At 34.7% G+C, this 26,574-nt stretch overlaps 1 protein-coding gene across 6 annotated transcripts in view; it reads right to left on the reverse strand.

The window, feature by feature from the left end:
* LOC129745835 (vasorin) overlaps positions 1–26,574 on the reverse strand; it is a 596,253-nt gene that overhangs the window by 409,804 nt on the left and 159,875 nt on the right. Inside the window, exon 2 of one of the 6 annotated variants that reach the window (XM_055739193.1) lies at positions 22,546–22,688. The exons of the other annotated variants lie outside the window; for them this stretch is intronic. The gene's annotated coding sequence lies outside the window, so the exon portion shown is untranslated. The remainder of the gene's footprint in view (positions 1–22,545; positions 22,689–26,574) is intronic. 6 annotated transcript variants of the gene reach the window in all.

Raw genomic sequence — 26,574 nt, forward strand, 5'->3', positions numbered from 1 at the left:
ATTTGGAAATAGGAAGGTATCGAAAAGCAAAACTTTCCCTTTGATTGAGGAGTTTAAAGTCGTATTTTTGGCTCTCTCCCTATATGAAATTTACTCTTTATCAAAAAACAAACACATATTTAATAAATGCACCTTTCTACAGGGTCCGGCAATTGAACTGTTACAATACTTCAACAGTAATTATTTCGTTGCACACAAAACAGTATTGAACGAACCCTCGTCGCTTTGTTTACATTAAGTCTTAGCAATCATTGGATGTAAGTGTTACTTTTGTAATCAGGTGTTATCCAAAAAAAATGGATCTCGAATAGAAACGTGACGCTGTTGTTGCCTTGTTTGAGCTGTCCGCAGTTCAGAATGTGTGCAGAAGTTTTGTATACCGTACAGTTTAAATATACCTGGAGACCGGAAGTGCAAAAAAACGATATGGTGGGGGACGCCGACCTACTGTGGTGACACCTGCCATGGCGAAGATCGTCAAGAAGCACGTGAAGAGAAATCCTCGTCGTAGTGCCACGAAATTGGCAGAGGATCTCAACATATCGGATCGAAGTCTCCGTCGGATCCCGAAAGATAAACTTCAGACCAAGCCCTACAAGATCCAAAAGGTTCAAGACCTTACGGTGAAGCAGAAACAAAAACGGATAAAAAGAGCGAAGGCGCTTCTGAAACGGGCCGCGGTGGGAAGGTTGAAGAATATCGTATTTACCGACGAGAAACTCTTCACCGTACAGCAGTTCGTGAATAAACAGAACGACAGATTTTGGTTGCCAGACAGATCACGAAGCCATGCCGACTTGCTGACGGCTACCCGGAAAGAGAAACCAGATTCGGTGATGGTTTGGGACGGAATCACCCGTGATGGCGGGACTCCGCTGGTTTTTGTCCCTGAAGGAGTGAAGATCAACTAAAATACATATCGGGAACTAGTTCTACAGAATGTCGTCGAACCGTTGGTACGTCGACATTTTGGTTCCAGGAATTGGGTTTTCCAACAGGACTCGGCGCCGGCTCACGAAGCAAAAAAAATATCTTTGGATTGCGCAACATTTTTCAGGGTTCATTTCGAGCTCCGAGTGGCCGGCGAGTTTGCCAGACCTGAACCCTATGGACTTCGCTGTTTGGAGTATGTTGGAGGCCGAAGTCTGCTCTAAGAAACACGAAGGTGTGGAGGTCCTGAAGCGACATCTCGTGGCAGCCTGGGACAAAATACCACAAGAACACCTGCGGGCTTCATATGATGCGTTCCTCGACGGTCTGCAGCGAGTGGTTAAACTCATGGGCAAACAAGTCGAACTTTACCAGTGAATTTTGAAAAAGTAATTTTTTTCAAGAGAAATTGAATGAATTTGAAATAAAAAGTTGTCATTTTGATCAATTTATATGTTTATTTCAATGTAGCACTTCAATTGCCGGACCCTGTACTCTTGAATTTAAAGAAAATTCATGTTAACATTAATTTTGAAAACAGCAAATCCAGTTAAAATTTATTGATTCGCTATCTAACAGTTATCTTATCAATAAAGACATTTGGGTTCCTCTAATCAAAATAGTGTATATTTCCCGATCTTGGACACAGGTCTATGAGTGTGCTAAACCTAATATTGAGTGCATCAGGCAGCACCTAAAAATGTTTTTCAAACTTCGAGTGCACCCGAAATGGGTCCCATTGGTAGCATTCTTACGCCCCCACACATTTGACCTACAGCTTGCACCCGCACCTTCTATGGCATGTACCTTATGTCAGATAATGCGCGTGTAGTTCAGTTGCATTTTAGTCGATACCTGTCTATCTGACTGCCTACTACCCACATTTATCCGGTTGATTACCCGGGAGTGCAACTGATCATCACATTTTGTACCCTTGCTGCGGGCGGACGGGAAAGCACAAAAGCCGGCACTCTGTATTCCGGAACCTGTTGTTGTTCCGATGAATGACGTCTGCGTCCGCCTGGTGCTCTGAAAAATCCTAACGGTTGTTCTCCGGTTTTGCTGCTACCGGTCCCGGTCGCCCGCCGGTTGTTTCACGCTGTTGCTTCGTTTCTAGGTTGTTTTGACGCAGGAAGTGTCATGCTGATAACTAATTATCGTGCCTTCTATGGGTGGAATTTTTTCCCTTCACACATGGCCATTTTTGTTCTGCCGGGTAGTTGGGGAAATGTTTCTTATTTGAATACTACAAAATGATGGATCGATGTGTCGAGGCTGTCTTTTCATTTGGAATTGAAAACGAGGCTTTCCCATTAAATACTTATATTGGTAGCCAATTACACATAAATTACCAGTAACTACAGGGCAAAAAAGTCGTAGGCCTGCTGAATCAACCTTTTCGGCTTTTACTATAATTTGGAAGTGAATCAAAAATTTGCATCACATACATTTAAATTACGTCTTGAGTTTCAAAACACTATGTCATCCCAAGCAACCAAAAGTCACATATTTACTTTATTTGGATGAAGGCTCTGAAAGTTACATATTGTCTGACAAAGAGAATCGACTACCCAATTGTGTGCTGAAAGTTTTTTTTTTTCAAAACGAACACAAACATATAGGATCTCAGTGAAACTTCATGTTTCTTTGAAGAGATCTAAATTCCACTAAAGACTAAAGTGTACATCTTTCAAGGATATAATGGGTAGCATCTTCCTAATGCTAACACCACCAACCCACAGAAAGAGTACTATGTATGCCGTGACCGAGACTCGATCTCATGACCTCTGGCTTATTTATATGTACGTTGTAAGGGACTTAAGTCACATAAAGGGCACAAAAGTGCTAAATACGGAATTTTCTAAGTCACAAAAAGTGCATTGAGGTGAAAAAATTCTGATCTGAAATAAGATTCGGAAATCGTATTTGTTGTACATTTTGGAAATCATATAGAAATTCGGATACAAATTCAGAACCCAGTTATTTAATTGAGCTTCATAATTGAGATTCAGAACGCAGTTTCAAAATTCAGACAAAAGTTTAGCTTGTAAATAAAATTCACAATATACATAAATTGTTGAGGTATTCAAGAGATCATGAACATAACATTGTAGACCAAATACGAGATATTTCGTTTTTTTTTCGCTTGCCAACAGTGTATAGTATAACTCGTATTTACTGAATTTAATTGTTAAACTTTAATCGACAAAACTGAACATACCATTTGCCGTTACTTTAAAATGCTTAATTTGTGAAGTTTAGTCCAGGAGTTTCTGAGATATAGAATGCCGAATTTCGGTGTTTCTCGTCATAGATTTCTTTGTGGTCCTTAATGTGTTAAGATTGCTTGCCAATTCAATTTCCAGATTTCAATTTTTTAAACAAAATTAGTTTGTAAACACCATTTAGCTGCAAACCACAAATAAAAGTTAGAATTTTAGTATTTTGTTTTATCCGCGAAAATCCAAATTATATTAAAAAAATATATCTATACAGGATTTTCATTATGGAATTGATTCTTTATGAATAATATTAACTGTTAAAAAAAAATTTACACCTAAAAAATCTGCACAAAATTCTAAGTTTTTCCATTATATTGTTTAACATTATTTACACATTGAGGACACCAAAATTTTGCATTTTATGTTTTTAACCAATAGACGAAATTCTGCTTATTTAAGCTAGATATTTGAGCGACGGGAAGTGTTGTGTTACATTTTGTTGAATGAAGCTTCATAATTAGATTCATAGCATTTGAATTATGCTTTTTTAAGAGCGGCTAGCAGAAAATCGAGATATCTCGTGAAAGGTCCGCAATGTATTATTTTTGTTGATATTTTTAAAGCCGAATTTCATATTCAAATCATTAATTTGTTTCAAGTAGATTCGACCCGAAATCTTTGAGTTTGAAAAATACATTCAAAGGTTAGACTTGTTTGATTTGAGTATAAAATAAGTTTTTTTAAGATATGGAAGAATCGGAAATGGACTTAAAAAAGGTCAATTTATGCCCAAATCAACTTAGTTTGATCTACCTATTACTATTAAATAAATTCAAAGATTTTAACCATCATCGATGAAAGCGATTTTAACTCACCTTTAAGGTTTAGGGCCAATTTTCTAAAGTTATGATTTCATACCTATCAGCCTATCAGCCGTGCCCATCGATGATAAGGCATGGATTGACTTGGAAATGGTCTGGACGCGTATCGACCTAGGCGAACGAAAGCTTTACATTGGTGCTGTGTACCTCCCCCCGATCGATCGCGATCGTGCTAAAAATGCGACTTATGCTGAATCCTTTTCTCGTAGTCTTTCCAAAGTTTGCTCAATCACTAATCCTGAAGACGACATCATTATCATCGGAGATTTCAATCTGCCTAGTTTAAAGTGGTGCTCCTCCCAAAGCAGCTTCTTGTTTGCTGATCCGGAAAGATCCTCGTTCACGTTGCCCTCCAACATCACCCTCGACGCTCTAAGTACGGCCACTCTCCGGCAAATCAACAACATCGTTAACGAAAATGGCCGTAAGCTCGAACTCTGTTTCGTTAATGACGGGTCTCTTTCACCAACAATCGAAGAAGCTCCTGAGCCTCTGGTCAAGTCCGTCCCTCACCACCCCGCTTTGCTGCTTTCCCTCGATATTTCCGGAATTGGCGCCGTTATCGAAAAACCGGCAGCCTTTTTCCACGACTTTTAAAGTGCCGATTTTTCAGCGATTTTTCAAACTCTGGACACCATAAACTGGGAATCTGAACTGGCCCCTTCTGATCCAAACGCTGCTGCTGTTAAGTTCACTTACATTATCAATCGCCTTGTGCCGAAACGCTCTGCAGTCTCAAATCTACGAGCACCTTGGGTCGCGTATACATAAAGTTAAAAACATGATTTTCACAAAAACCAAGGACAAAATACCAAAGAACAAAAACGTTAATGTTGTGTATGACATAAAGTGTGGAGGATGTAAGAAATCGTATATAGGAGAAACAAGCCAATTTTTAGAAAAACGATTAAAACAACATAAAACAACTGTATCCACAAAACAAATAAGCACAGGTCTAACTCAGCACTGCCTAGAAACAGGCCACATTTTCGATTTTGAAAATACAAAAATTTTAGAGAGAGTTACTGGATACAACGCTAGGATAACTGCCGAAACGTTCTATATTAAGTTGAGAGGAGACGACAATGTCGTTAATAGGCAGAGAGATTCCATAAATTTTAAGACCGCTTATGACCCAATAATATCCAAGTTAACACAGACACTGACAACCAAATGTAAACGCAAAACAAAACAAACTGTCCAAAACCAAAATAGTTTAGACGATGGCCAGTCAATTGTAAGTTTAAATTAAAATTTAGATTTAATGTGTAATTTTTAACCGTAAAAATATAATTTTAGTGTCCACTGAAGAGGAGCGAATGCCATAGTAGCTCGAAACGTATGGACAACTGGTAATTTGTTTTGATTTTTTAAAACTCACCGAAAAACGTCGATAACTTCGAAGTATAAACAATCGCGGTGATAAAACCAAAAATCTAACACCTATAAAACGAATCTTCCAAGCATCGCTCAACACGTCTACGTTCCCCTCTATATGGAAAGAAGCCTACATGTTTACATGGTCTACAAGAAAGGCGACAGGAGGAATGTCAACAACTATCGCGGTATTTCTGCCTTATGCGCTATTGTCAAGTTATTTGCGCTGGTTGTTTTAGACCCTATCTTCTCGTACTGCAAACCCTATTTTTCTAATGATCAACATGGCTTTATGCCTAAGCGCTCTACGACCACAAACCTGCTGGCGTTCACGTCTAAGGTGCAAGACAGTTTTGCTTCAGGATTCCAAACAGACGCCATCTACACCGACCTGTCAGCCGCTTTCGACAAAGTGAACCATGAAATTGCTATCGCCAAACTCGATCGCATTGGTTTTTGTGGGTCTCTACTGGAATTGTTTCGCAGCTACCTGGTAGGTCGAAAACTTATTGTCCGAAAGGCAGAATCCTTCTTTCGCCACCTCTGGAGTGCCTCAAGGGAGCCGTTTAGGACCAATTCTATTCTTGATTTATTTCAATGACGTGCTGCTGCTCCTCGATGGACTAAAATTAGCTTACGCAGACGACCTGAAGTTGTTTTATCCCATCTCAGGCCCTGACGATGCCAAGTTCCTGCAGGACCAGTTCAACCTCTTCGCCTCCTGGTCAATTGGCTGCCCTTGAATCGTAATAAATGCGCAGCAATTTCTTTTTCCCGTAAGTGGCTTCCATCAAATGCAGTGTATTTTCTCCGACGAGGGTTTTGCTCGAGTTGAGCACGTGAAAGATCTTGCTGTCATTCTTGACAAACGGATGGATTTCAAGATTCACACCAATTAAATCGTCGATAAAGCTTCTAGAAGCCTAGGTCTACTGTTCCGCATGGCGAAAGACTTCAAAGATATTTACTGTTTGAAGAGTCTTTATTGCAGTTTGGTTCGTTCGATCCTTGAATACGCCTCTGCTATCTGGTGCTCTTATTACCAAAACGGCTCCGAGCGTATTGAGGCTATCCAACGGCGTTTTATGAGATTCGCTCTTCGCTTCCTGAGCTGGCAAGACCCGTTCCGACTTCCCAGCTACGAGAGCCGCTGTTGCTTAATCGACATCAACACGCTGCAAGCCCGCAGGACCGCCGCACGAGCCTCTGTCGTAGCTGATTTGCTTTCATCCAGAACTGATTGTCCCGCACTGTTGGAAGGTCTTCAACTCAACATACGACCACGTGGTTTGAGAAATCATGATTTCCAGCTCTACGTCCCTCTTCGTTTGAATTATTATGGGGCTAACACAGTAGACTGAGTCGATATGGGGTCATTTTTGAATTTCTAAAACCCTGGGGTCTCAAAAGCTTCGTTTTGGTTCAAAACTCATCCATGATTTTTTGCAGAATTTTTAAGAAACGTTTACATGAGTAAATTTGGACTTTTAAGTTTGTATGGGAAAATCGAATATTTTGTACCGAAAAATCAACATCATGTTTTTTCCTTCTGTGCAACCGAGCCTGCTAATGGTTTTTGTGCCAATTTATAAATTCTTCAAAGGAAATTTTCCGCTTTACAATTTTGTCGAAGACCGTAAATTCGTATCTGATTAGACAAAAAAGTTATTAGCTGTTCAACAGGGGTATGTCTTTTGATATTGATAAACAAGAAATTCAATAGACACCACTGCTGTGTGCCTTGCGAGGTATTGCATGACTACAACAGTGGTGTCAATTGAGTTTATTGTATATCAATGCCAAAAGACATACCCCTGTTAAACAGCTAATAACTTTTTTTTCTAATCAGATACGAATTTACGGTCTTCGACACAGTTGTTCAGCGGAAAATTTCCTTTGAAGAATTTATAAATTGGCACAAAAACAAAAATGATGTTGATTTTTCAGTACAAAATATTCGATTTTCCCATACAAACCTAAAAGTCCAAATTTACTCATGTAAACATTTCTTAAAAACTCTGCAAAAAATCATGGATGAGTTTTGGACCAAATCGAAGCTTTTGAGACCCCAGGGTTTGAGAAATTCAAAAATGACCCCAAATCGACTCAGTCTACTAACACAGCACTTATTGGTGTAATCAAGACATTCAACCGCTACTCCGAACATTTTGAATTTGACATGTCGAGGGATACATTCCGAAAAAAAATCCTTAAAGCTTTAAGTTTTGTGTAGAAAATTGTATTTGTAGTGTCATTAAATTTAATTTTAATTTTTTTTTCATTAGGATCAATATGTGATCTGTTGATGTACAATAAATAATAATGACGATTTATAAATACGAAAAAAATTATACCGAAGTGCTTAAAAATTGATAATCATATAGTAACAAAAATAATTTGTTTAATTTTTTTTTGTGTTCGTGCATTGTTGGGCAAAAAATCAAAGGTAAAACTCAGTCACCAAAACCCCTTCCCCCCTGAGTCGGTTCTTCCTACGGTCCTGTACTGAACATTATAAATAATCAACAGAAAGTTATATGAACCGATGCCAAGGGTGAAATTGAGATAGAGAGAGAATTTTTGCTAGGTTAAGTTAGGTTGAATGAAAAGGCCGATGGAAGCAGAATAGAAGGTCATTAGGGCTTATCTTGGAAATTAAAAGTATAGAATGTAAGTAATGCATAGAACGTACTTCTTATCAATTATGGGGCTGAGTAAGCATTTTTACACCTGTTTAATGGGACTTTTGTTTGCTAGGGATGATGATTAAAACTTCAGTGCTTTATTGCATCATGTATTTTCCGAGTTTTTTTGCAATTTAAAGTTCCCAAACTTTAAGAAAGTATTTTGATATTGAATAAGTGTTCACTAGCTTGACGATTATTCAATTTAATTTCATCCTCAAATTTACGAAAGATCCTGTAGATTTCTTGTATAGACCTGGTGTGTGCGAAATCCGTTGTGCTGTCTGTGATAAGTTGTATATTGTACAAACCATAAGGAAACTTCTAGGTAACTGATGAGGTTTTGAATTGTGAATTGATGAATTTTTCGATTCTGGTTAGAGAAAGTGGGTTCTATTCGAATAATAATCGAATAATATTATTCTTCAGTCTTCGTTGCTTTCGAGTTGCAAAAATATCAAAGTTCCGGGTAAAGATGGGATTTTCTATATTCTTATTAAAAATTTGCCTGAAATCACTTTAAATTTTCTAGTTCAAATCTTCAATAAATGTTTTCACTTGGTTTATTTTCCAAATAAATGGAAAAATGCCAAAGTTACTCCAATTTTGAAACCTGAAAAAAGTGCTTCAAGTTATCGACTAATAAGTTTGCTTCCTTCTTTAAGTAAACTATATGAGAGAGTCATTTTGAATAGAATGATGATTCACATTAATCACAATTCTATTTTCCCTGATGAACAATTTGGTTTTCGTCATGGACATTCTACTACACAACTTTTGAGTATAACTAATATGATTAACGCTAGCAAATCTGAAGGTTATTCAACTGGTGTTGCTCTTCTTGATATTGAACAAGCTTTTGACAGTGTTTGGCACTAAGGTTTAGTAGCTAAATTAGCTCGATTTGATTTCCCTGTAAATCTCACTAAAATTGTTCAAAATTATTTGACTAGCCGAACCTTACAAGTAAGCTATCAAAATTCATGCTCTGAAAGGACACCCATTAGAGCTGGTGTCCCTCAGGGTAGTATACTTGGGCCAATTATATAGGGGAGAGTGGGGTATCGTGGGCCATGGGGAAGCGTGGGCCACTTTTAATATCTCAGATGTGTGTTGAGATAAAAATCTCAAACCAACTGTCATCGTCGTCGCTTTGCCTGAGCATATATTCCTATATGTTGTTGAGTGAAATACGCATCATATGCTTCTTTTATTTATCAAGCTAAAAATATTTAGAAAATTTTACTTACATAATTAGAAAAAACACCCGCTTATTTCATCGATGGGAAACCTAAAGTGCATAACAAAAATATGCTCATACGCTTATGATCTTAGTTTTGTCATGTTCTTTCACGTGGAAAAGGAATTTTGGATGAAACATCAAAAAGTCACACAAACGCAACCAATTTGCAAATCATAGCTTGTGGGGAATCGTGGGCCACACATCTTGAATCACCTATATTTTTATGTTTTTATACAAATTCAGAACTTAAAATACATTTTTCTTATTTGCAAAGTTTTCTTATGCCAAATGAAGAGTTATGAAAAATATTTTGTCCATCCTATATAAGAAATTTTGCCAAAACGTTCGCGAGCCAGGTTTTAGAATCTATGCGATCATACACAGCTCTCTTTTTTATTTCATCATCTGAAATTGCTTTAAAATAACAAAATGAATTAGGAAATCACAGTTTTGGGTCAACTCATCAACTTTGCATGTTATTTAGTCAATTTGGATTTAGTGGCTCACAATTCCCCACCATTTTTCAAAATCCAGAAAATATTGCTTTTTTTCAAACAGTCAAAATTTGGGGAAAATAACTTATTGAAAATTTAAAAAAAATACCTTATGATACCTTGAAAATGTAGAAAACCATAGCTATTTTTATTTTCAAATTATCTTTTATAATAAAGAAGTTATGGAACAACGAAAAAAAGTGGCCCATGATTCCCCACTCTCCCATACAATATTTTTACTTCTGATCTTCCTGATGTTCCATAAGGAAAAGGTAGAAGATTATTTGCTGATGATACTTTGCTTTCAGCCAAAGGTCGGAATTTACGAGTGATTCGCAGTACATTGCAACAAAATTTAAATTCCTTTTTGAATTACTTGAAAATGTGGAAAATTACTCTTAACGCTTCCAAAACTCAACTTATTTTATTTCCCCATAAGCCAAGAGCAAATTTTTTTAAAACCTAATGAAGATCATTCCATAACTTTTAATGGGGTTTCAATAGAATGGCCTGATCACGTGAAGTACTTGGGACTCACACTTGATCGGAATCTTACTTTTAAAAATCACATCTAAATCATTAAATCTAAATATAATAAATACACAAAATCTTTTTATTCTCTCATCAACAGGAAGTCCAGAGAAATAGAATGCCAATCTACAAACAGGTGTTTCGACCAGCTATAATGTATGCAGTTCCGATTTGGTCTAACTGCTGCGCGTCTTTTTGTTAGAAAATGAAAAAAGTTTCTTCGTAAAATTTAAAAGTTTTCATTTGTGTCGTGAATTCACTCATTTGCGACTGTTTTGGTTGCTTCTCAAAACATCTCCTTTTCTATCATTAATTTTTAATTAAACTTCTATTTGCCTGACCTAGTGTTAAACATGTTAAAAAGTTTTTGTTTTCGCATTTTTCCTTTAATTTTTCTGTTGTCTACTTTCAGAATATTTAGATAACACATCTTCAAGTTAAAGATCACCCCGATTGCTCAATGGCCCAAATCTGACTCGAATGAAGCCGAAGATGGCAATGATTATGTCGGCAATTTGTCACACATTATCGTGGGCATCGCGGCTCATGTTCTTGTGCCATTTTTGGGCAGTCTCAAGGCAAGAAACACACCCATGGAATGACAGTAGGTATAGATCTCGTGAATGATAAATGAGAAAACAAATAACAAACGGAAGCAAAAAATGGCTCCCGTAATGAGCTTTTTGTAGTATCACATCCTGTTGTTTTGAGTATCTTTGGTTCGAAGTTGGAGGATGTTTGAGGGTGTCGTCCCAATTGTCCTTGTGACTTGTCAAAGTGGACACTTTTCTTCGTAAGACCTAGGGAAGCTGTCGTTTTGATCCAAGGGACAATAAGAGGCTTTGGCGCTCCTCGATGACGAAACGGTATAATTGGAGCAAGGCCTTATTTCGTAATTTGTCGTCGCTTTGTCGTCGAGTGAACTTTTTCCATCTGTCATCTCACTACACTGCCTGGCTCTGGCAACATCTCATCAGCACCGGAACGTGTCGATGGCCATCTGGTCCCCGTCAAAAAGCCAATTCGTTACGAGAGGCTTTTTCATCACCGAAAGTGACGAAATGTCACCCTCCTACATTTTCGCAAGCTTTTTCCTGCTGCCTCTTTTATTTCTCGGGTAGGTATCATCGTCAAACGTGTTACATCTGGTCAGCTTCCCAGATCACCTAATCGCACGCAGTTCCAAAAGCTGAGACCAAACAAAAATAAAACAAGAAAAAAAACCCATCATCAAATATTTAATCTTGACCACACGACCAAACATTTCACTTTCACTGATGAAAATTGACTGTTTCACCTTTTGATGCTGCGGCGGTCATCTCAATGAGTTATGAGAATGCCCAGAGACCCCAGAGCTAGGAAGTGATAAACACCCCATGTCTTTTGGGAGGCCCCTCAGCAAGCTTTATGGGCGTTGCGTATGGGGTTTTATTAGCTTGGAGCCGAAAGTTTTTAACTTTTTACAACTTGCTGGCTGGCGCGCGTGAGCTCCATAATCTTGCACCCATGCATTGACCGATGGATTTCAAATACCTCCAAAGCTGGCTTTGGAGACGCACCTCCGGGGGTTATCTTAAAGAAAGAAAAAAAAAATGAACAATGACTACTATTTAGGTACGTGGGCCAGAACTGATCGAACTCCTCCTGACAGAGACAAAGGCCACCGATGCATGGTGGTGGGCATAAAAAACACGGAGAAAAGTGAAAGTCCGTCACTTTATCACAGAATCCCTTCGGTGATTTGAATAAAGGGACTGTTCACTAATTACGTAAGCACATAGGGGGAGAGGGGGGGTTTCACATTTGCTTACGATCTGTTACTAGGGGGGTAGGGGGGGTTTCCAAAAATCTTACGTAAGAAATGTTACATAAAAATTTAATCACAGCCACAGCCATACGAAACCATATTACTCAAGTTTTTTTACTCTCTACTTATTTGTTGGTTATTTTTTATGTAATGTTATTTATCTTTTAATGTCTTTGAATTGATAAAAAAAATTGCAGGTTCTATAAAATTAATAGAGAATCAATTCAAACCTACATGCCATCAAAACACTAAATCACATTATTTAAAAAGATAGTCGCTTTTCACTTTCCATCATAACAATCTTTTTAATTGAGAAATTTATAGAAACAAAAAGGAAACTGGCTCGTTGTTACACTACGATTTGAATCCATCATGTTTCGAAAATGACTTCATACAGAAAAAATCTTCGAAAATCAATATAAGGCGCTTTAAATAATGAATTTCTAGACAGATTTTTTAGTGATAGGCACTCTGAATTTTACAAACGATTTACCGAAAAAATCCTAAAACTTTATCGCTTACCGCTGAATGAGTCTGAGCTTTTAGGTTAGTTGACAACGTGATTGTCGTTAAACATTTTTGCCCCAATTGTAGTAGTATAGAATGATATTTTTTTTAAGATTTTTATAATTTTTAAAATTAAGAGTTAATCACCGTAAATTTATTTAATGAAATTATTTTATCGGCTTTATCGGTGAAATTTTATATTCCTTGAGAAAGAATATTTCAAGAATTGAAAGATTATAGAAGGATAGAAGATTAGAATAAGGTGAAAGATGTTGAAAATGAGCAGAAGGATAATTTTAATTTGAAAAACTTTTCATCACATTTCATCGTTTTGTTTCTCACGGGCTTTCTACCTTGCAGTGGTAGAAACATTGTGTGGTGGTAGCTACAATTCTATCGTTTATAACATTTCATCTGTTGTTTTGTATAAAATGTGGTTTTTAAAAACAGTTTTTTTAATTTTACTTAAAAAGTGCTTTGCTTTGAAGCATGTATGTCAAATTTTAAATATTTTCAAGCTATTTTTGAAAAAAACGTGTCAATTTCTCAAAGAATAAAAAAAGTAAGATCTTACTAGGGGGGGAGGGGGGGTTTTGAGAAATCTTACTTTGTCTTACCAGGGGGGGAGGGAGGGTTGAAAATTTCCAAAATCGTGCTTACGTAATTAGTGAACGGCCCCAAACATATTGAAAGATTGGTTTTCGGCCCTCCCAGGAAAATTAGTAATTTGAATAGGGGTTTACAAATTCCCACGATTTGGCGGCGAACAGGGTTGAAACTCGTATTGCAAAACTGGAATACAAACCTAACACTGTTGAGACCTAACATCATAAACATTACATCCATTTAGACCTCCTGGTCCGATGGATTAAGAAATAAACAATAAACAATAAAGGTACTTTACTAAACGAGTATGTTAAGGGCCTGTTGGTACTAGCAATAGATAAAGTTAGTTCTGGATTGGTTACATAGGAAGAGAGGACACCCAAAAGTATTCGGCCGCCGTGACCTAGTGGATAGAGTTCAAGTCGTATACTCCAATGATATTCAGATCTAATCTCAGTCATGGGCCATGACGCTAAAGACGCTAAAGTTGTAAAACCATTTGACTATAAGAGTCTCTTATGCATGTGTGTTTGTTTTATCTATATATATATAAAACAATTTCTGTGGGTTTGTTTGTTTGTTTGTCCTCTATATAAGCCATCTTAAGAGCTAGAGAGCTGAAATTTGGCATGGATACTCATTAGGACCAGGAATGATGAAAAATGTTTTCAGATTTTTTGATGACCCCTTCTAAAGGGGGTCGTCCATACAAGACAAATAATGTTTTCGTGATATTGACGTTACTTTTTGTCGGATTGTGACAAAAATTTGCACATAAGGGTTTTGGGAGATGAGGAATTGATTTCAGGTATTCAATTTTGTGTCAGGGGTCAGCAAAAGAGGTCGTCCATATGAACTGTTTAGCGTTTTTACTATTCTGACGTTATTATGCATTGGATTGAGTCGGCCAAAGGGGTCGTCCATATCAAATTTTTAATGTTTTTACTATATTGGCGTTATTTCGCATTGAAATGAGATGAAAATTTGCAGACGGGGATTTGAAGGAACGGACAATCGATTCCAGTTATCAAATTTTGTAGAAGGAGTCGGCAAAAGGAGTCATCCATATCAACTGTTCAATGTTTTTGCGATATTGGCATTATTATAGATTTGTTTTTGATGAAAATTTGCATAAGAGTATTTTGAGGAACGATTAATCGATTCCAGGTTTCAAATTCAGGGTCAAAGGTCGGCCAAAGGGGTCGTCCATATTAACACTGTTTTTGCGATATTAATGCTAAAATACATTGGATTAAGATGGAAACTTGATACGAGGGAGTTTCAAGGAACGAGTAGTTGATTTCAGGAGTCTAATTTTAATTCAGAACTCTGCGAAAGGGGTCGTCCATATAAACTGATTAATGTTTTTTGGGTATTGATGTTGTTATGCATTGGATAGAGATGAAAATTTCCACATAGAAGTTTTGAAGGACGCTCAATTGTTACAGATTTCAAATCTCGAATCAGGTGTCGGCAAAAATGGTCGTCCATATTATCTGTTCTGTTCTGAAGGTTATTTTGCGACTCGAGTGACGTGACTCACAAAATTTCACTTCTTTATTCTGACTCCAGGAAATGTTTCAGAGAAGAAACGTTAATATGAATGAGCTTCAAAAATCAATCACAGGACATTTGAGCTGAAAGTTCTAGCCTAGAGTGGTTTCTGGAGTCGGTACAACGATGTGAAATGTTGCACATCACATCACGTGACTCTCAGAATAAGCCCCATTGTCTTGATCATACATCGGATTATAATGTAAATTTGCACAAGGGAGTTTTACAGCATATGTTATTGATTTCACGTGTCAAATTTTGACAAGGAGTCAGTAAAAGGGTTCGTCTTAGTATTTTCGTTTTTTTTTGCAATCATTACGTTGTTAGGCATCATATTGAAGCAAAAATTTAAACACGAGAATTTTGCAGGACGAGGAATCAATTCCTGATAACAAACTTTCTATAAGACGACAGAAAAAGAGGTCGTCCACATTTACTGTTAATATTACCTTTAAAATATTTAAGACATAATTTCGTTGTTCTGCATAAAAAAGACAAAAAATCGTACACGGGTGTTCTTTTCAACGGTCAGTCAATTTCTTATTTTAAATTTCCGTTTGGTAGATAAGCAAATAGGTCACTTGAAAATTCTGTTGATTATTTTAAGCATTTTTTTTTTTGGTGAAATTTCGTCCCAATTACCAACCAAATACAAAATCATCAGCTTTAAAGTTAAATGCGAAACGAAGTTCGTACGGGATCAGCTAGTTATTTAATAAAACTTCGTTTGAGAGGTCCTTTTATACAACATTTCTTTAAATCTGATTTACTTTTGATTATTTCGTGTCTCCTAACACTCTAGAAATGGCTTAAATAAAATTTTATAAAATAAACTTAACCAAACATTCAAGATTAAACTAAACAAGCTGACTGACGAATTAAAGTTAAACATAAGGAACTAATAATTTTTCATAAAATCTACACAGTTAAGTTTTAAATATGTTCCCGGTCCTCTTGTAAAGAAGTCAATTTTGAACATTCAACACGAAATTGAAGATGCGTGAGTTGAACGAAAATTTGTCAAGATAGTTTTGCAAGATGCCCAAAATTGTTTTAAATATTTAAAAAATATACCTATGAAAAAATTTTAAAATTCTAAAAAAATAATCTTCCATCGACATTGACTCTCTTAGATGTCCATCAATTTTATTTAACTTATAGAAATTGCAAATCTCATACACTCGGAGGCTGTAGAGCTATCATACTTAGTTTTACTCGAGCCAAAAAATATTAAGTTTTTTTTACTTTTTTTTTCTTCGATTAAAGTCATTTTAACATCTTCATGTCATTCGCGACTTATATCTATCAACAATGCAGTTGGCGGACAGTCATTGAAAAACTTATCCGATACAACTTTGATCGATGTTTACTCTTGGGCTCGAACTCACGGACATCGACTCAGGAGGCAACTGACTTGCCAACTGAGCTATATCACAAGGCCTAATATGAAGTTTTGATATTGCAATACACCGCAAATTTGAAGTTTTTCATTAAAAATCTAAGTGGTTTCTGAGCAAATAAGCAAAACGAAATGAGTGCACTTTCCTTTGAATCCTTGTTAAAAGCTTTAGTTTTTTAAGGATAAACATATTTCTTGTTTTATGTTGTGGAAAAAAGATAACGTGGAAGCATATCCATCTCATTTAAAAATTAAGCAATCTTACCTGACCTTTGTGAATTGTATACTTCAGTAACTTTCTGTAATGTGAGCTAAAACTTGATTAGATAAAATTATAAAGCCGAACTACCTTAAAACGATCCGCCGTGATATATTGACAATGCACTTTAAATCTGAAGTTTTCGCGCAGATGGTCAGCAACCTTACAGCGATGATGAAAAACGTCATATAAAGTCAGCAAAAACTCGCAATAGGCAATCGGCCACCCTTTCTGTTGTATGATTCCGATACTTGGAAGATGCTTGAAAGATATATCTGGTAAACATTCAATATAGTCTGTAAATGTCGCCGGCGCTGATACTGACGAAAACTTCGGTTTGAAGATTCAGAGATAATACATAACAAAAACCAATATGACTGCTTAAAAGTACTGAAAATTAAAACACCTACACAGCAAAAAAATGTGGGTGATGTAATTTTAAAGGATGTTAGTTCGGTAGTTTTTTTTTACCGAAATCCTAACATGTGTAAATCGTTAAACTGTTCGGTAAAAAATAATCGAACATCGGTTAATGAAGAATCGATTTACCGATGTTCGTTTATTTTTTACCGAAAAAATTACCAAACAGTTTAACGATTTACACATGTTAGGATTTCGGTAAAAAAAATTACCGAACTCGGTAATTTTCGTTTACTGTGTATGTTTTATTATTGATTTCGGTAAAAATATTAGATCGAAACGATGTACACGATCTGAACGCGTCATGTTATGTAATATTACAACTTGCTATGTGGTATCACATCAAGTAGTCAATGTTTGACATTCAGAATTGTTTTCGTATCTGAAAATTAGAAATGGATTGTTAGGCTCAAGAGGATTTGTTTTGCTGGTAAGTCATACCAATATTTAGAATAAATCTAAGCAAAACCATTAGTTATAGTTTTTCTATATTTTTTACATTTTCAGACATTTTGGCCCTTATTTATCAGCGATAGAAAAAAAAGTTCCGAAAATTGAATACAGCCAGTTTTGAAGAAGAGTATTTTGTGTGAAACATTTTAATCCTAATAGTCAATTATTATATGCAATGTTTACAGAACTTGATATTCACCGTTTGAAGATGCGATGTTTCATGACCAATGGCCATCCAAGGGACAGATCCAATACATACGGAACCTAGAAAATCAGTGTTTCGTTTATCGTGTTTAAGGCTGGCTGAAAGTGGGATTCCCAGATATCTTTAAAGTTTGAACAAAGATTAAGACAGGATTCGGATAGGACAGGATTCATGCTTGATTAGTTCTGTTCTCACGACTTTTTTCTTTTGAAAGGCTTGGGCAAAATAGGACACCCCGTATTTGAACAGTTTAGAAAAAGAAATTTTTAAAAAAAAGTTTATCAAAGAATAGTTTTTTGAAGACATTTTCAGGCATCGGACTACAAAAACAAAAAATGTTGTGATATTGTGATGTTTTTGAAAATGGTTTTTTCATATGTCATAATTCCTTTTTATCAAATAAAATCATCCCTTAAGTTTGCATTTCAGTTTAATTCTGACTAAATTATCTGATCTCTTTACAGACACAAAACTACAAATCTGAAATTGAATTCTTAGGATTAAATATGTATTCTTTTGTCGGAAAATTCTAAAACAATCAAACGTATTGATTAGAATTTCAAAAAAACTTTGAAAATGATAACGGCAAGGAGTTTTATTGGGAGCTGTATTTTATTTTCATGTTCGAGTATATCTACTTCATACTTGTGGTGTAATTTTTGTACAGCAAAAAAGCGCAGTAACCAGTACGTTCAAAATAATGTAATATAAATACATTTAGCGAATCAGGCTATGTGCACGTTTTTTATGTAATTTAACAACACTTTTTTTTTGCTGTGTAATACAACATGACATGGTACGCCATTTCTAAAAGTAAATTTACAAAAAACAAATACAATAATAATTGTATTGAATTCGATTGAAATTGAAATCGAATCACACTAATTTTACAAGATGCACAACAAGATTTTCTAATACATCTATCATGCTTCATTTTATTTACATCATAATACTTATGTGATGTAATTTTCCATTTCTTTTATATTATCGTGTTTGGTTGATATTTTTTGGTGAAAATTATGTCAAATCCAAACAATTTATTTACGTTTTAGCTTATTATTAACGGCATAAAATTTTTTTCCGAAGATTGCCGAAACAAAAAAGTAAGCCGAAACGTTAAGAAGTTGTTTGGATTTAACTTAATTTTCACCGAAAAATATCAACCAAAATCGATAATAAAAATAAGCGGTGATCGAAAATCGTTTTCATTTTTTTTTTTAAACAACAATATTTCCGTTTCCAAGACGAGAAGAATTTTATAGGCGAGATTACATGCTTCAATTCTGCTTAATACTTCTTCTAATCATACTTTTTCATCGTTATCTTAAACAGCGAGTGTTGAACTTTGGGAGCTATGAGTATACTTCTCCTGCAGTGATAACTTTATTAGCTTGTCGTTGAAAACAAATCGAATAAATTAGCTTACTTGGTGCTCTGGCATTTAAACAAGATATATAAACTGGACTTTATATGATGTTAACGAAATTTAGCTCTTGCGACTTTCGCTAGTCTTCTGACATTGATTATTCATGAAAAAACTTTTACTATAATTGCTCTTATTTATTCTTAAGGCCTGTCTCGATTCAAATTGTATCACGGTTAAAACACTGTAGAATATTTTCCATGAAAATTTGCAAGGAGATAATTTTAAATGTTTTCTTGACACTGTTTTTTGTATAAATTTTTTTCGAAAGTTAGAAAAATGGCGTCACTCAAAGTCCGACGATGCAAATTTGTTTTTTTTTCGTTTCGATTATAGTCGTTTTACCATCATTATGGCATTCGCGACATTATCAACGTTACAGTTGGCAATTCGTTATTGAAAAACTTATCCGGTACAACTGTGTTCGAAGTTTGCTCTTGGGCTCGAACTCGAGGACATCGGCTCAGGAGACAACAGACTTGCCAAATGAGCTATATCACACGCCGCCAATGCAAATTTGTGTTGTAAAAATTCGAATGAATCTTCATTATTTTTTGGGAACGTTCAAATTAAGAATAAATACTGGCAAAAAAGATGTTTATTTGGTGATCATGAACACGAACGTGTGGTGACAGTTTTAAGTAAAATTTTTGTTCTTCGAACAGGGCGCTATGGAATAATTCTATCCTTATTTAATTTTTGGCATTTCGGCGAGTTGTGAAAATTCAAGGTAGAATATTTAGAAAGAACATGAAAGTATTATAGGTGGAAAGATCAAAGCTAGAGCGCTTTGGGTAGAAGAAATTGAATAGTTGGTGAAAATGTGAGCAGGGCTTTTGTTTTGTGAACAGCTTTTGAACTACTTGCGTGATTCTTTGCCGCGCGCCGTTTCAATGTTGATAGGAAGCGATGAAGAAACCCATCGCATTCCTACCCACATTGAAACACGGACGGGTCGAACACATGAGATTGTGTCCGACCGGGCTCATGTGTTCGATTTTTCTACTGTAACAGGAACAGCTTTGGCGGTTGATTGATTGAAAAGTACGGGTATTACACAACTTTTTTACATTTTTTGTGGCCATGATCTAAAAAAAAAATTGATAAAAATTTCCGTATCTGCAGCATATAGCTTCTAACTTCAGCTTTCTTAGGCACTAAGTGAAATTTTCTTCGAGCACTAAATAACTGATTTATAGCAATTTTCCTGAAGCATGTTTTTTCATAAAAAATTTTTTGGACTTAAAATAACTTAGAAATTTATGATTGTAGCTGAAAACTGTCTGAGAAACATATTTGAGTCAAATTATAGGCTTTTCAAAACTATAAATCGGTCGAGAAACAAGAAAGCTTTAGCGAAAACAGTGTAAACCGTCATTTGACCGCTCTCGGTATGAATAGGTATATACAAAGTGCCGGTATGTTTAGTGTTAAATACTTTACAATGGATTCTGATTTTTGATTTTGAGATGTGTAACTCTTTTTCTATGAAAAATTCTTCCTCTGATTTTTGCAAAAAGGAAGCCATAAAATAGACAAAAAAACCTAAATTATTCATTATTAATTTAAAATATTTTAAATTGAAAAAAAAAAATGACAATCGTTGATTTTTTTTAATCAGAGTTTTATATTTGAAAACGTTCCTTAACAAGAGTGATATTTTTAAACTTATGTCAATGATATCAATTTATTTAGGAACTTTTTATTTATTTCTGATTGCTATTCAAAAATATTAACAATTTCAATAAACATTCCCTTTTCCACTCAAGAAAAGGTCACACTCAGCACCGTGACATAATGTTTTTTTTCGTTTGTCATCAAACTGTCATCGTCATTTGTCGTCATCTTGTAGAAAGGCAAATGAAGAAGCGCTTTTCTGGTTGATATCCCTTGGAGAGGTTATCTCACACACAAGTACTAGTACCGTAATCCGGGGTAAGATTGATCACTTTTTTCAATTTTTTTCGATTATTTTTTCTGTTAAGAGGGATGTGGCATGTTTTATATTTTTAAAACCAGTACTGGACTCCTATAAACGTTAAACATGGTTGCAGAAATTTATTAGACTACTTTAAATTTGATTTAAAAATCAATTTAGTCTCTGTTTAGAATTTGATGCTTTGGGGTAACATTGATCAGTCCCTATTTTGACGGTTTTATCAAGTTTTCTTGATCATGAAAAATACAAAACACCTTCATAATATTCACAAATGCTTGTTTTCCAATGTAACTTTGTTTTTTAACGCTTTCTTTTAAAATCATTTAAAATCGAAAAAAGGACAATGATGCTGCATACATTTAGGGGCAAAAACTATAACAATTGCTAAATAGTTTTAGCTTCAAAATACAAATGAAATTTTACCTTCACAAAGTCTCTTAGGCCCTTCCACTATTCCCATTTTCATTTTTCTTCATAGTTACCCATTTGATAGGGTTCCTATCCATTTTTCCAAAGCGGGCTTTTCTTGGAAAATGTCCTTATTTTTTTAATATAAAAAATTTATCATCAAATGACTAAAAAAGGTGCACTTTATCCATACATATACAAAGATAAAAAGTTTTTATTTCTCAATCAACAACCCGTTTGCTTCTAAATGCTTTTTGGTATCATCAGGAAAGCTGTTTGTTTGCGAGTCTCGAAAAAATAGATATTTTAAGATTTCGAAATTACATTTTTACTAACAGAAAAAAATTTCAAATACAACCAAATTTTGTCTTTTTTATCTTCAATTTATAGGCTTTCAAACGTAGAAAACAGTTTTCAAAAATTTAAACTATAGGCTGAGTTATTGATTATATTGTGGAAAAATTTACTATTGGTCAATGTTACCCCGGTGATCAATGTTACCCCGTTTTACGGTACCTACATTCTTAGCTGGTTCTTCAAGAAGGTGGGACTGATTCAAGGAGTGTTCCTCCTCTTCGAGAGTACCTTAAGGAAGCAACGGTAATCTATCATTCCGTAATGCTTTTAATGTTTCCGGTTCTTCTCACTCAACATCCACACCCACTCTCAGTTTCCTTCAAATCCTTTTGAGAATTTGAACTTATCAGTCGCCCCGAGATGAGCTTTCGTATTGAGTGCAAGCAGTTTGCCTTCTCAAAAACTGCAATCGTTGCAATTTGTGTACGCTGACTGCTACATTAGAGACATTTATTATTCAGACTTTTTTTATACAGAACTATGAATGATAGGAAGAAGTGAAACTCCTCGTCAAACAGTGGTTTTGGAAAGGTTTCAACAACTCGTTCAATTTTAACGAAAATTTCACACCATAACCTTTAAATCACATCTATTCAACAGTTCAATTGAGCCCCATTGATACCTTTGATGGAATCAATAAACCAAATTGGCCAGTAGCGGTAAATGAAAACATCAAAATGCTTCCAGGAAGACGGAAGCAGAGTCTTATTTTGTGGCCTCCATTTACATCACGCAATAAGCATCCGTTTTGTCAAATGGTCCCAGCCAGTAACACATACAAATATGTTGATATAGAGACACATACTGGAACGAGACTGACTGTGACATAATCGGATTCAGTGTCACCTGTTTTGTAAAGGTCCTGTCCTGGCCTGATCTGGCCGCTTGACATCCGGGATTCCGGGAAACTCTGCCGTTCCTCGTTCACTTCGCCGTTGTCGCTCACTCATTCATTCACTCAATCGACGCTAGGAAGGTAGGAGGTACATCTGTAAATAAAACGAAACAAAGCACTGATTCAGTAATGGGAAGTTGATTTATTTATGAGCGTAAAACTACACGGTCGTTGATGGCAATTGGAATTGGCCGGCATTTGTGTTTTGTTGGTCTGATCCTGTCTATGTGTCACCTGTCATTTGGTTGTTTGGGTTCAAATTGTATGACACTTGGGTGGCCGCCACCGCCGAGTGGTTGGAAGCTGGGTTTGATATTGATTTAGATAGGCCGAAGCTTAAACTGCAAATGGCAATCGCAAGTGGAAACCTTTAGCATATTTGCAATATTCATTCAAATCCATTTGAAATACTGTCAGGACAATATAAATAATGGTTCAACATTCAAATTTTTCACAAGCGAATCACATAAATTTTCGATTTTCCATTTTTTTTTATGTTTTTAACATTTACCGGCAACTTGCAAATAAAAAAAACACATTCCAAGTACAGGAAAAATATTAGGGCTTCGAGGGCAAATCTAAATGATGGAAAAAAATGTTAGAAACTCACACAAAAATAATGCGAGTAGGAAATAACACGCCAGTAAAATTTTGCAAAGTGTCAAATGAAAAATGATATTAAATTTTACAACGTGTAGAATAAAAATGAATTATAAAATCGCTAAGTATTGGAAGAAAACCTTTCCCATAGGAATTTGTTTTGTTAAATTGACTGTCAATATGATTCAATTATGAAATTTTCTCATTTCTTAATAAAAATTAAATCCCATCAAAATAAATTTAAAAAAAAAATTTATCTCACAAATATTTTCTATTTCTTTAATTATTACGTTCAGTGTATTGTTATAAACATTAAATTCAAATTCCATGGATTAACAACATTCCATAACGTGTAATTTGAAGAATTTCCTAATTCAGTGTTGTTGAGAATTTTGTTTGACCAAAAAAATTGGTAAAATTACATCACATATGATGTAACAAAAAAGCAGCATCACATATGATGGAATTTTCAGTGCAAGTTTATTATAACACGTCTTCAATCTTCAACAGACGTGTCAAATTTGAAAATCATGTGAAATATTTAGGACGTGTAGGAACCTACACGTTTCATTTAATTTACATCATATGTGATGTAAATTTACATCAAATAATCGCGGTCCGTTTCAAGTAAAATTTGTGTCAATAGAATTGAATGCTATTAAGAATTCAATTTCATTTATTTTGTAAATTTACATTAATAAATCGTGTTCCACGTCATGAGATGTTAAAGGTTTTCAATTTCAGTGTTGTTAAGGATTCTGATTTTTTTGCTATGCAGTTAAAAAAAAAATATTTTTCTCAGAAAATGTTCAAAAATTTATCTAGAACGTCAAGAAATGCCTTAAATACAGCCTATGTTTAACCCTAAGCCGTTCTTGAGTGTCAATATGACACTGTGGCGGCTTCTATCTTTTTTTCATTTGCGTCCAAATAAAGAATTTTTTTCAAACACCGTCATCCAACTGAAGAAATCTTTAATTTTGCTTCATTACATTTCTCATGGTGCGTCAGCTCAGACAAAGAAACTCCCTGATAAGACCTAGAGGGTCAATTTGACACTTCCTCGATTTAAACCGCTATATCTCTCTTGTTTATCAAGCGATGTGTACAAAATTTATAGTTTTGGAAATCTCGAAATGTAACTCAATTATTATTTTCCGTTAATCAGAATCTAAAAAAAAAGATCATGAACACAAAAAACAATTTTGACGAATCATTGATAGGAAAATACAGGTTTTTGCAAAGGATATTTAAAGAAAATAGTGTCAAGGCAGCCCTGTTGGTACAGGCTGAGATGTCACAATGACAAAAAATCTGTGAATTTATTAGGAAGCTTATCTTTTTCGTTGATAATTTGAAGATTCTGCTGGAAATTTTTCATTTCATGTTATTTATAGTAAAAGGATTCATGCTCTTCAAGATCGCTACAAAAAAGTTGCATTCCCGAATACTTTTTTTTTATAAAATAGACCATCGAAGTAAGAAAAAATGGTGGATTTTCCCCACTGAAATTTGCAAAACTTTGAAATTATTTCAAAGTCTTCATGTAAGTACAGTTTAAGATCCTCATTACAACAATCTTTAATTGACATTTTAGTAAACTGAGTAAACAATCATTTATCTTAATCTCAATATTAAAAAGACCAAAAGACTTCATAATATAGTGGAAAGAGGTCTTAAAACATTATCAATGTTATGTTTTTCTTTAAAATTTATATCATTCTCATTTAAATTTTCGATACAATCGTTTTCGTGACGTCAACAAAAAAAACCAGTATGGCTCTTGGAACTACTTTATTCAGGTATTCCTTGAGGTTTTTCACCTTTTTATATTTTAAGTAGTCATGATCTGAAAAATAATCCTTGTGCGCAACATACAGCTTATAACTTCAGCTTTTTTGTACATATTTTGAAGCTGATCTTGAGTTTTTTTTAATTGCCAAAAATGATGTAGCTGAATATTGTTTAAGAAACATGTTTCAGTTACATTACGAGGTTTCCTAAACAATACATTTTGTCCAACTCGGTTGATAAACAAAAGATATAAAGACGAATTTCCCGCAAAATCGACGTGAAGTTGGCATGATTCTTTCAGAATTCAAATCAATTTTGTAAGCATAAAGTAATAATTTATGTAATTTTTGTGATTTTTGTCATTTTTGTCATTTTTTGTAATTTTGTAATTTTTGTAATTTTTGTCATTTTTGTCATTTGTATCATTTTTGTTATTTTTGTTATTTTTGTCATTTTTGTCAATTTTGTCATTTTTGTCATTTTTGTCATTTTGGTCATTTTTGTCATTTTTGTCATTTTGGTCATTTTTGTCATTTTTGTCATTTTTGTCATTTTTGTCATTTTTGTCATTTTTGTCATTTTTGTCATTTTTGTCATTTTTGTCATTTTTGTCATTTTTGTCATTTTTGTCATTTTTGTCATTTTTGTCATTTTTGTCATTTTTGTCATTTTTGTCATTTTTGTCATTTTTGTCATTTTTGTCATTTTTGTCATTTTTGTCACTTTTGTCATTTTTGTCATTTTTGTCATTTTTGTCATTTTTGTCATTTTTGTCATTTTTGTCATTTTTGTCATTTTTGTCATTTTTGTCATTTTTGTCATTTTTGTCATTTTTGTCATTTTTGTCATTTTTGTCATTTTTGTCATTTTTGTCATTTTTGTCATTTTTGTCATTTTTGTCATTTTTGTCATTTTTGTCATTTTTGTCATTTTTGTCATTTTTGTCATTTTTGTCATTTTTGTCATTTTTGTCATTTTTGTCATTTTTGTCATTTTTGTCATTTTTGTCATTTTTGTCATTTTTGTCATTTTTGTCATTTTTGTCATTTTTGTCATTTTTGTCATTTTTGTCATTTTTGTCATTTTTGTCATTTTTGTCATTTTTGTCATTTTTGTCATTTTTGTCATTTTTGTCATTTTTGTCATTTTTGTCATTTTTGTCATTTTTGTCATTTTTGTCATTTTTGTCATTTTTGTCATTTTTGTGATTTTTGTCATTTTTGTCATTGTTCCGACGCAGTCACAACGAGTAACGAAACACGATCGAAAACGAAGAAACATCAAATACAAATCGAATGAAAAAATATTTAATTACGAATGTAAAGTGAAAGAATCATAAGGGAAGAAATGATCTGTAAATAGCATACACAAATCATAAATTTCACCCAACATAATTTCACACGACAGAACACAACACACAACACATTAAATGAATTTCCAACACTGAGAAACATCTGACGAGAAAGTGATACGTGAACTCAAACGCGCTAGAATTTAAGTGACATGTATTTATTTATACTTCAATAAAGATCACTTTTCAAACCTATTCGCGCGCAACGGACGTGTTTTTTACCACCCGAAAGTTC

Source organism: Uranotaenia lowii, chromosome 2 (assembly GCF_029784155.1).
Source record: "Uranotaenia lowii strain MFRU-FL chromosome 2, ASM2978415v1, whole genome shotgun sequence".
Lineage (NCBI taxonomy): Eukaryota > Metazoa > Arthropoda > Insecta > Diptera > Culicidae > Uranotaenia > Uranotaenia lowii.